Genomic DNA, 12,765 nt, shown 5'->3' with positions numbered 1-12,765 from the left:
CTGTTCTTATACTGATCCCCTATCAGGAGCACAGCCTGAGTAGAGTTCTCTTTTTCTCTCCTCCATCCCCCTATTGAGTTGTACATTTCATTGTTTTTCTTTATGCTACCTGTTCTGACCTGTCTCCCCGATGTGATGTTTGTGTATTGTATGTATGGTTGGAAGAGGTCCCATTTTGCTGCAGGCAGCTGCAAGTGAAAAATAAATGGTTTTATCATCATCATTCATTCAATGAAGTAACATTCAGATCCTGTGTACAGTAGAATAGTCGTTAACACTTTTGCTGCACTTTCCTCTAGCCGTACAATAATTTCTTTGCAGCATACCTGGAGGTGTTCCTACTTTCCCAGATCTTGTCAGTTTGACTTTGTTCATCTAAATAATGGTAAATGGATTAGATCTTGTACTCTACATGAGCACTCAAAGTGCCTCATGCAATATGCCACATCCACCGATTCATTCAAGCACTTTTCTTTTTTTTTTTTTACACCCAAGTGCTTTCTAGCTAACATTGAGATTCCAATCGATGCATCGAAGAGTAAGCGTGACTGGAGCAGCCAGGGGTCGAACCACGAACCTTCCAATTAGATGATCTGTGCTACATCCTAAGCTACAGTTTAAACTGCAACTCGAAAGCATTTTAATATCATTATAGAACATTCACCAGCATTAGTTTGCTTCAATTACCATCCTCAGTCATTTGATTGGCGGCCGCTGGTGAATTGACTCACTAATCTTAGAACCTTCTATCTTTAACATTTAATGGAATCCTTGTAACAACAAGGCAGTTTAAAAAAAAAAAAATTACATACGTTCTTTGAAACTGTGTTTTATTTCCCCTTTATCTTATTTTGTATAACCTTGGATCTTGTCACCTGGCTGCATCCTTTCACCTTTACCTTTTATTCTGTAGTGCTAGTCTTTGTCTTGGAAAAAAGAAAGAAAAAACTTATTAAAAAACAGAATAAATGAATTGTGTTTAAACAAGAAAATATAAAAACTGAAGTTATTTGAAAATATTAATAATAATAATAATAATAAGATGAAGACCTTCTACTTTAAAAAAGAAAAGCCAGGTTTACTGATCCGCTTGTGAGTGGAGTAGTTGCTCAAACCATCAATTCACCTGTTATGAATGGAGCAATCAAGTTCATGGTTCCAGGCTCCAACTCTGGCTGTATCCCAATTCAGGGTCTGCAGCCTTAAAGTACGCAGGCTCAACGATCCTCAAGGGCCGTGTACTTAAAACCAAGTTAGTACAAACATCACTAATGTCACATAACTTTGCCGACATGTGGCCAACAGTAATGTTTTCATGTTCTTCGTTATTAAACATTTGCACATAAATAAGTGACATAATATTCAGTACTTACTTAAAGTTTACTCTTCGGGCGCCCCTCATCCGCCGTTTTTTTTCCGGCACAATTATCCACACCCACCGCCGCGCTATGCATTCTGGGATATGTTGGGCCACGAAGTCTACACCGCCACGTCCTTAAAATTCAGGGAAATGAAGGATGCATTTGAGGTCCGCATTTCGAGCAGCCTTCGAATTGGGACACCCTTTGTCGCGTCGCGGTGACGTATTCGGCCTTAAAATGCGGCCTTTAAGGCTGCAGACCCTGAATTCGGATACAGCCTCTGTATGTTATTTGAGTATCTCCAGATCTCAATTGTTTATCAAAGGGCAGGTGTATTCAGGCATCTGTTTGTCACACGTTAGCACGGGCGATGTCACCTTTGAAACATTTCTGTCTCAGTCTGACCAAACTAATTGTAAAAATCAATCACAGCTAAGCATCCCTCAAGCAGGTCAACCCAGAGCCATTGAATGGATGTTGTAAACTGTGAGTGTTGATGGGCCCTACATACTGGATTTAACAATGCGTGGGACTCTAGCAGTTGCAACCTGATGGTGATGGCTATACTTAATAACAGATTGATTATTTCTTGCGTTAATGGTTAAAAAAAAATTTGTAAAAAAATTCACGTCATTATTAATGACTACTTACTGCTCCGACCTTAGGAAATACATGGCTTGACAGAACTCTGACTCTATCTCAATCTGGCTATAAAGTTTGACAACTGTGTGTTTTTTTGTGCTTTCTTCCTCACCTCATCCTCAACCAGTAAATGCAAATGGCTGTCCTTCCCTGAGCCAGCTTCTGTCTGAATAATGATGTGAGACCAGCAATAAAGTAAGATGTCTCAGCTGCAAGGCATTTTAACGTAAGAAACTTGTAAGCTGCTTTAAGGTGTGCTCCTTTAATTCCCCTTTTCAAGGGAGCTACAGTATATAATGTCATGTGCAGCTACAACACTATTAACAAGATAACCTATTATGGATATAGAAATTACAGGTAACCGTTAGCAGAAAGTCAAACTGTGCAATTAGATAAAACACTGACACCACTTTTTCTGAAAACAATACACACACGCATACACACACACACACACACACAAAGATATTAGTGGGATAATAAAAGCGCAGCAAAGTAAATGTGGCAAAAACTAGGTCATGACACTAGATTCACAAAAGGTTCGCTGGGGTTGGTGTGATTATTTCTGGCCTGGATAGTGTATATGAAAACTGACTTCTGTTTATCAGGAGGGAGATGATAAGATAATCCGGATTGTGAAAATTGCTGGATTAAACAGAAAACCATCACAATGGAAATGATTGAAAATTTGCAAAGCTCCTTTCTGTCTGGCAGAAAGTTGACACAAGTATAGATCATAACGTCAGATATAGTGAAAAAAGTAATTTAGGCTTTTGTGAATTTAAACTGTTATTCCACGCTAAGGGCTGCAACAAAGCTTTGGTAATCCTCACTCTTCATTCAACATGCAAGGCATAAATGATTGAAAAGATTATGGCTAGAATTATTTGATGAAAACTGCTGGCATGTGTCTATTAGAAAACAGTAAGTTTTCTCATGAGATTCTGCATGATGTGGATGTCTTGCAGGATGTCTAGAATCCAGAAGCTTGAATTATGAGCAAAAATCATCTCCATTATCAACGCTCCTTTTATCTGCTTGTACCAACGGAATCCATTCCATCTTATGCTAATCAAGTCATTTGTGAAATCTTGGAAATTAATTTCAGGCCAGTCTTGCTGACAGTCACAGTGAGCACATTCACTGAGTGTATTGTTACCATAGTGACAATGCAGGACAAAGCATTGTATCACAACACTTTAAATTCACAAAGAACGATTACTCTTTTTCAATTATCTTTAATACCTGATGTATTCAGCATATAGTATTCAGTTTTGTAACTGTCCGTGTTCAGGTTTTTGCAATGTTTTTAAGAATCTTGATGTAACTGTGATTACTTGTAGTTTTTAGGCTACACACAAGGTTTTATACACACACACACACACACACACAAAACTGATTTTTCTTTGTTCTATTTTTTATAGATCACTCCAAATCAGGCCACATTCAGACAAGCATCTGCCACGGTGCTGGGTCTTTGACCCAGCATTTTGAGCTTTGTGTGGATTAATGAATCGTTCCTTTGCATTAACTTGATTTCAGTTCTAGCTTTGTACAGTTAGGTCTTGAGTTTAGCTCTTTAAGTATCTGAGTTGGTATTTCTGGTTGTTGGTTTGTTGTTGTTAGGTTCTTTTTGTGTTTTTGTTTCGTTTTTGTGTCTTGTCCTCAGTGTCTCCTGTGGAAGTCAATCTCAATGTTTATTTACCTATTTGTTTCCCCAGTTATGTCTCTATGTCTGTCTGATCCCTCTGTGTTCTCTTTCCCTATGTCGCTCTCCGTATGTAACAGTCCCGCCCTCTGTCCCTCACTCCCTCTCTTTTGTCAGTCATTTGTCTGTCTTGTGTGGTAATGTCTTCCTATGTCAAGCTGTCTTTGTCTGTGTTGTGTTCAGTTTTGCTTCCCCCACTGTTATTTAAATTGGTTCATCTGTGTCTTGTTTTCCCCAGCTGTGTTCCGTCTCCCTACTTAGATTGTGTGTATTTAAATCCTCAGTTTTCCGCTGTTCTTCGTTACTTCTTTGTCATTCTTACCCCTCACGCCTTTTTTCTCCCTATTGCTTCAAGTTTCATGTTCCTGACTCATGCCTTGCTATGTCAAGGGTTTTGTATATTAGTTCGTATCTCCCAGCAATAAAGCTGTTTTTACGATAAAGCTGTTGTCATGGACCCAGTTCCGGGGACTCGGGGTCCGTGAGCAGTGGGGACGTTTATTATTATCATTTTTATTATAGTATTAGTATAGTATTATATAGTATTATAGTATATCTATCTATCTATCTATCTATCTATCTCTCTCTCTCTCTCTCTATATATATATATATATATATATATATAAGGGGCAGTACCCTCCATATATACAAGGGGCAGTACCCTCCATGGAGAAGGAGGCTAGAGGCTAAGTTCAAGGTAGAACGGAGGGAGGTTAGCCAACTATCGGAGTTGCAGAAAGGTGCAATGAAGAAAGTGCCTAAGAAGTACAACAAGCTGTCCATACCTGAGGCCTCAGAAACTGCCAAGCAATGACTCACAGCCTTGGCCAGCCATTTGAAGAGGTACACCAGAGAGATCGAAGGTAGGAGAATAAACCAACTGTTCTCCACAGAACCAGCCAAGGTGTACTCAGGGGCAGGGGAACAATATGAGAACAGCACCACCAAGGCTGGAGACAGAACAATACTGGAAGAGCATATAGGAGAAGGACGTAACCCATAACGGCAATGCTCAGTGGCTAGTGGATCTGAGGGCAGACCACAGCAACCTCCCTGAACAGAGTCCAGTAAACATCACAGTGGCAGACATCCAGGAAAGGGTCTCCAATATGAAGAGTTGAACAGCACCAGGCCCCAACATGGTTCACGCCTACGGGCTGAAGAAGCTGACTGCACTCCACGAGCTTCTGGCAACACAAATGAACCAGCTACTAGTAGACGAGAGCCACCCAGAATGGCTAACCGAAGGCCGGACAGTCCTGATCTTCAAGGACCCCCAGAAGGGACCCAGAGAAAAAGGAGAAGAGGAGGGATAGAAAGAGAATTGAACAGAGAGAAAAACAGAAACAGAGAATCTGCTTTAACACCAAAAGACAAACAAATAACCAAAAAAAAAAAAAAAACAGCAGAGAAACCACAGCAAAAAAACAACATATACACACACTTGCTCATATCAATTGATGTGCACGCGTATAATCAGACAACACCAAGCACTACTTGGATCTACGTATTGAACTCTTATGGAACCTCTTGCCACACTTTTTTTTTCACACGCAATGGACGTGGGCACTAGAGATGGCACGATACCACTTTTTTATGTCCGATACCGATACCAATACCATAAATTTGGATATCTGCTGATACCGATATAATTCCGATATAGTGTATTTTTTAATCCATAAAACTGTTTTTTAAATATCTTGCTGCATTTTGTATAAGTTCATACTCAAGTCAAGTTATTCTTTTACACCTGTATGCAAGAACTATTTCATAGTTCACCAATACTGATCAATCTAATAAACTTAAACCTACACCATCCTCCCTATTCTGATATTTTAAAGAGTACCTAGCAGAAATATTAAACAACCTAACTAATAGGGTTGCCAACTCCCAGCAAAAAAAATAAAAATAGGGAACCACCCCCCGCCCTCTGCTTCGTGATGCTTAATCGATGTGATCAACTTTAATTCAATGCACGTGTAAAAAAAATAAATGCACAGAAATCAATTATTTTTCCACAATAATTAAATAGATTCAACATCTTTCTTCAACAGAATTGCAGAATGCACAGATGGTACCTTCCCAAAGGAAAACGTACTATAGCTTACTAGGGTATGTTAGACTTAGTAGTTACTATATACAGTAAGATAAGATAAGATGAGATAAGATAACCTTTATTAGTCCCACAGTAATGGACTTCTATACATTTTTCATCAGATTAAAATTTGGGTGTAAGATTCAAATAATTATTTATTAAAAGCTAGACATTTTAAATACACTGAACAAAAAAATAAATGCAACACTTTTGTTTTTGCTCCCATTCTCCATGGGATGGATGTAGAGACCTAAAATTCATTCCAGATACACAATATAACCATCCCTCCCAAACAGTGGTCACAAATCAGTCCAAATGTGTGGTAGTGGGCACATCTGCTATATTGAGATAATCCATCCCACCTCACAGGTGTGCCACATCAGGATGCTGATCTGACATCATGAGTAGTGCACAGGTGTACCTCAGACTGCCCACAACAAAAGGCCACCCTGGAATGTGCAGTTTTTTGCGCTATTGGGGGTCTGGGGACCCAGAACTGGTCAGTATCTGGTGTGACCACCATTTGCCTCATGCAGTGCAACACATCGTCGCATGGAGTCTATCAGATTGTCAATTGTGGCCTGTGGAATGTTGGTCCACTCCACTTCAATGGCTGTGCGAGGTTGTTGGATATTCGTGGGAACTGGTACACGCTGTCGTATACGCCGGTCAAGCACATCCCGAACATGCTCAATGGGTGACATGTCCGGTGAGTATGCTGGCCATGCAAGAACTGGGACATTCTCAGCTGCCATCTGCCCTGAACAATGTGAACCATGATTCATCCGTGAAGCGCACACCTCCCCAACGTGCCAGACGCCATCGAATGTGAGCATTTGCCCACACAAGTCTGTTACGGCGACGAGCTGGAGTCAGGTCAAGACCCCAATGAGGACGACGGGCATGCAGTTGAGCGTCCCTGAGACGGTTTCTGACAGTTTGTGCAGAAATTGTTTGGTTGTGCAAACCAATTGTTCCAGCAGCTGTCTGGGTGGCTGGTCTCAGACGATCTTGGAGGTGAACCTGCTGGATGTGGAGGTCCTGGGCTGGTGTGGTTACACGAGGTCTGCGGTTGTGAGGCCGGTTGGATGTGCTGCCATATTCTCTGAAACGCCTGTGGAGACGGCTTATGGTTGAGAAATGAACATTCAATGCACGGGCGACAGATCTGGTTGACATTCCTGCTGTCAGCATGCCAATTGCACGCTCCCTCATTGCTTGTGGCATCTGTGGCATTTTGCTGTGAGACAAAACTGCACATTCCAGGGTGGCCTTTTGTTGTGGGCAGAGTGTCCAGGGTGCGAGGGGTCTTTGATGATGATGCTGGCTTTCTGCTGAAGTCTGCCAGTATAGATGTATCTGAGGGGGGTTAGTGAAGTGCAGATTGCCCGCTCTGCTGCCCTCACCACCTGCTGCAGTTTCCTCTTGTCCTCTGCGGTGCAGCAGTTGAACCAGAGTGTGCAGCAGTAAGTCAGAAGGCTCAGAAGCGGTAGAAGTTTACTAGCAGTCTTTGGGGTAATTGGGCCTGACGTAGTTTCCTGAGGAAGTACAGCCTTTGTTGTGCTTTCCCTACCTGGTGGGAAACATTTGTGGACCAGGTAAGGTTGGCCGAGATGTGGACTCTGAGGAACTTAAAGCTTTCTACCCTATCTACCTCCTCCCCATCAATGTAGAGGGTAGAGCGCTCAGATCACTTTGTTCTCCTGAAGTCGATTACCATCTCCTTGGTCTTGGCTGTGTTCAGATGCAGGTTGTTGTCGTCACACCATTGCTTCAGATGCTGAACCTCCTCTCTGTAGGCTGAATCATCGTTGTTGTCGATCAGTCCTATGATGGTGGTGTCATCAGCAAATTTTATAATGATGTTACTGGTGGGGATTGGTGAACAGTCATGGGTGAAAAGTGAGTATAAGAGGGGACTGAGGACACACCCCAGTGGGACACCCACATTTAGAATGAGGGTGGAGGAGGTGTGCTCTCTCATTCTGACGTTCTGGGGTCTGTTGCTCAGGAAGTCCAATGTCCAGCTGCACAGTGAGCTGCTGAGTCCAAAGTTGCTTAGTTTATTAACCGGTTTGTGGGGTTGAACTGTATTGAAGGCAAAGCTGAAGTCCATAACATAAGTGTTACTACTGTCCAGGTGTGTGAGGGCTGTGTGAAGAGCTGTTATTATGGCGTCCTTTGTCAACCTGTTTGCCCTGTATGCAGACTGGTATGGATCGAGGTCTGCAGGGATGGCAGCTTTAATGTGTGACATGATGAGCTGCTCAAAACATTTGGAAATTATGGGTGTTAAAGCAACAGGATGATAGTCATTCAAGCAGCTCACTGTGTTCTTCTTGGGCACTGGAACGATGGTGGCTGAATTAAGGCAGGATGGTACTACAGACTGTAGCAGTGAGAGGTTGAAGATGGTGGTGAAAACCTATGCTAGTTGGTCTGCGCACTTTAAGCACTCTACCGGCTACACCATCAGGACCAGCTGCTTTCCTTGCAGCATCAGGTCAGAGACACACTGCGCAGAGTCAGTGTGTCTCTGACCTGATGCTGCTCCAGCTGGAAGGGAGCATCATCCCTCTCTGTAACGGCAGGATGGGTGATGGTGTCCCTGTTTTCTTGGTCGAAGCGGGCGAAGAAATGGTTTAGGGTGTCAGGTAAGGTGATGTCCGGGCAGTTGGTTTGTGTGCAACTGTCTTTGTACCCAGTGAGTGTCTGGGGTAAAAAAGTCCAGCCAAGTCTCTGTGATGATCATAACACAGTAATCCAAACAGCGTGAGGTGATCCGCAGTCGTAGCTCATCCATCTTGTTATTTAGTGACCGTGAGTTGGTGAGGAAGAGACCTGGAATAACCGGTCCGTGTGGGTTAGCACGTAGCCTAGCCCTCAGCCCCGCTCTCTTCCCTCTCTTCTGTTTCCTGTGCCTCCGTCACCTACACCACTTCAGCTGTGGTATAGTCAGTGTTGCCAACTTAGCGACTTTGTAGCTATATTTAGCGAGTTTTAGGACCCCCTTTGCGACTTTTTTTCTAAAAAGCGAGTAACAACAAATCTGGTGACTTTTTCTGGTGTTGTTGGAGACTTAGTTATGACGACTTTTTGACATGAAAGCACGTATCGCTCTTACTCTCAACAAGCAGCGGGTGCAAAAGCACTCACAAGCGGCAGCTGTAACACAGTCAGTTCTTCTTTTACTGTTATTCTGTTTTGTGGATCACAAGGTTTTAAACTACTTATAAACACACACACACAAAGTACCCTGACCAGAGTGCCTATTTCGAGTCACTTTTGCCGGTCCAAGCCTGGAAAAAGGAGGTGGGTTGGAATTGTGACATTAAAAAAAACCAAACAATAATTGAAATAAGAAATTTAATTTGTAGTTCTATATAAATTCTAAATGAATTTAGGAGGGTTTTTAATCACTTTATGTCTCTTCCAAGAGGTTATTTCTCTCCCCTACAACGTTGGTTACAATTACATAGGTATGACTGATTATGCAAATTAGATGATAACGTCATTTAGCGACTTCTAGCGACTTTTAGGACAGCCAATAGCGATTTTCCTTACTGAGGAGTTGGCAAAACTGGGTATGGTGAAATTAGAGTCAGTGACCCTCCGGATCTCAGGGGGGATTGAGTCCCAGTCATTGTCAGCGAAGATGTGCAGGTTTTTGTGGTTTAGAACCACAAGCAGTTCAGTTTTGCTGTATTGCATATGTGCTCCTGCATGTCAGAGGAAAAGTGAAACAAAAATACACAAAATAAAAAGAAAACCGCTAAGTTGAGAAGAGCGCCAGGCCGCTGTGACATCTTGCACCGCCATCTTGAATGCTGCTAAATGAGAATAAGAAAGTATTACTTTATACCCTCTTTTCCCTGTTAATGCCCTACCTGCCCCCCTGGCTAAACTTTGCTAGACCCTCCCCTGCACAGTTACCAGCTGTCAGCTACGTAGAAAAGGATCCTGGTGTAGAAAGTAATATTAAATAAATTCTAACAACAGTTTATCAAGCTTAAATGTGCTGCTGTTGTTTATCCGCTGGTTTCCTCTTTCTGGCGCAAAGTGGACCAAAAACAAACAAGAGAGACTCGCGACAGAAAAGCCAATCAGCAGATCATTGATCAGTTTCGTGATTGAAGTAGCAACAGCAGAGGGAGGGAGAGAGAATGAGAGGCAGTCACTCCATATATTGGTTCTTAAGCTTAACGTGGGAATGCTTTACAAATATTCAGATATGAACTTACACAGTTGCTTTACTTCTAACTAACTTTCAAGATAGTTAGATAGGGACCCTGGATTGCTCAGATCCAGGTCCCTGACAGTGTGTGTGTGTGTGTGGGTGTGTGTGTCTGGTAGGACGGTTTAGAGGCACTATCAGGCCTGGTGGGTGTGCTCTGCCAGGTGGCTGGCCACACCCGAGGAAGATGCACACACACTTGCAGCTGATCAAGCCTCATCGGAGGAGCTACTGAGGAATGAGAGTTTTGTATTTTCGGCTGCTTCTGTTACTTTCCCAGGAGAATTGTGGGATGATAGGGCAACAAACACGGACCACACTAACACTAAGGAGTGGAGGCACAGAACACTGACACTGGACACACGGGGATTTATTGTTGCTTTACTCCACCACCTTGTAAATAAACTCTGTTTGCACTGAAGAGTCCGACGTTTGGGTCCTGTTTCCCCACCTCTCCACGGTCTGCCAGCGCAGGCCGTGACACTTATGTTGTTTTGTGATTGTCAATGTTGTTGTACTGTAAATAATTGCAAGTTTTTAAATAATATGCATACAACTAAAGATTGGATGTTTATGTTCTTTTTTGTACTAAAATTTTATGTTACACGTGAAGTATAATAAGCCATGTAAATAATAAACATTTGATATAATGTATATTTTTAACGTAAGTAATTCATTTTTCACATAGTTTTGATTTTTTCTGTAATAAATGAATTAAGAAACAAAAATCCTCAAGAACAACTTGGGAGCAAAAAGAACCATCTCTCTTAAAAAAGCCGAAATTCCCGTTACTGCCTGACAGGCAACCATCACTGCGAATTACACCACATTTTAAGAGATACTTTTCATGATCTGTATTCTGGTCTACAAATGTAGAGAACACAGATATATTCAGTATGTATTGTTATTGGCTGAATGACCAAATTACTACTACTACTACTATTAATAATAATAATAATGTTTTATTATTAATGAGCTTGATTTCACTTGTCCTTTTTTATTTCTGCAGTCAAAGTCTTTTTAAATGTGTGCAGGTATATATACGATCCTTCCGTGTTCTATGGATTAGTACTGTTCGTGGCTTTGTATAATCCACCTTTGGACAATCATTTCTGGACTTGACAAATCCATTGTGCTTGCTTGGTTGCTTGCACAGAGCAGGAAACAATGACAAGATTACAGTTTATATTGAAATAGTCAACGTTTGAACTCAGATGTAATCCCATGATTCATCAATCCTCTCTGAGAGCTTACATTGATCTTAAGGATAGAATACTATTTTCCCTGAAGTAAGCAAAGCAATAAAACATTAAAATAAGTTTGTGTTTTGTAGCTTGGGTCTGGAGAAAGCTGTATTTTAATCCCACAGAGCTATTCATTATTTTGTTATTGTAGGTTCATTGTAGATAAAGCTTTCAAAGAAAAAAAATGGAGAAAAGTACTTGGTTTATTTTTGCTGAGCTTAATTATATTTCTAAATGCTTCAGTAAGGTTTTCAAGAGCTGCTATCTGTAATGAGTAATATTTCATATTTATGAAGTATCTGCATAATAAAGATAAGGTATTCAACTAACTCAGTCATAAAAACTCCATGTTATTAAATATTAATCATACCACATATTGCTTTGATTTCTAACTACTTAATTACAAACACATTGCTTTACCGAGGCACTGTGAGGTGGGCATGTGCTGTCTTTTGGAAGACTATAAAATATTTATCAAAGGACTTCACACAGAAATAGAAGCATGTCGGAGTTTAGTGAAGACCACCCAGTTCTATTCACATCACCCTCCTCTTCACAGCCATGGGATATTACAATATAGTGTTTGCTTTTATTACTCATTTCAAACATGAAAGTAACAGTAGTTGCTTATGAGAGTCTATTTGTTATGCAAATATATTCACCTGGCTTTCTCCTTCCTTTCAAAACAATATAATCAAAAATCCAGTGATTATCAGTTTACCTGAAATACCTCTTTCTGTCCTTTGTCATATCAACTCCATTCTCTTCTATCATATTGATAACAATATGCTGAAAGGGTAAGAGTTATCTGGTGTGTGAGAAAACTACTCCTCTTTTCAGGCTTTATGAAAGCAACTATGTCTGAGCAGTCAAAGCGCTTTACACAACTTGCCTCATTCACCCATTCATACAAGCACTTTTTTCTGTGCTATTCTATTCACACACATTCATACTCTGATGGATATGCCACAGAGCCTGCATGCAGACTGGAGCCTGGAATAGACACGAATGTTGAGGAAGTCCCTCTGAACCCGGCTAGAAGCAGCAGGATGCCATTGTGGGGAGCGCCATGACATCCATGTGTTTGTGGAGCAGACCGAAAAGCCAAAAAACAACATGTCAGGGAGCCGACCCGGAGGTTGACAGCACATGAGTCCATAATTAAACAGTTCTGGAGGCCGACTTTCTGATTGAATTCTGATTGTTACACTGTTGGACAGGTAAAATTTTTTTTATTAATTTATTAAAATAAATTAATAAAATGAAATAAAATAAATGGAGAGCGGGTGAAATATGTTTCCACCTTCAAGTTTCTGGGCATGCAGATCTTCAATGCCTTGCAGCGGCTACACTTCCTCTGTCTCCTGGACCAGAAGCTGTAGCTGGCTCCTCAGTGGAGAGCATGCTCTCCTACTGCCTGGGTGTCTGGTACACTGCTCAAAAAAAGTCATTGGCTGCCCTCTGCCATCCCTAAAGGCCATTAC

The sequence above is a fragment of the Aulonocara stuartgranti genome (assembly GCF_965226115.1).
Source record: "Aulonocara stuartgranti genome assembly, chromosome: 22".
In the NCBI taxonomy this organism is placed as follows: domain Eukaryota; kingdom Metazoa; phylum Chordata; class Actinopteri; order Cichliformes; family Cichlidae; genus Aulonocara; species Aulonocara stuartgranti.
The sequence above is the reverse complement of the archived record's forward strand: the minus strand, read 5'-3'. Positions refer to the sequence as shown.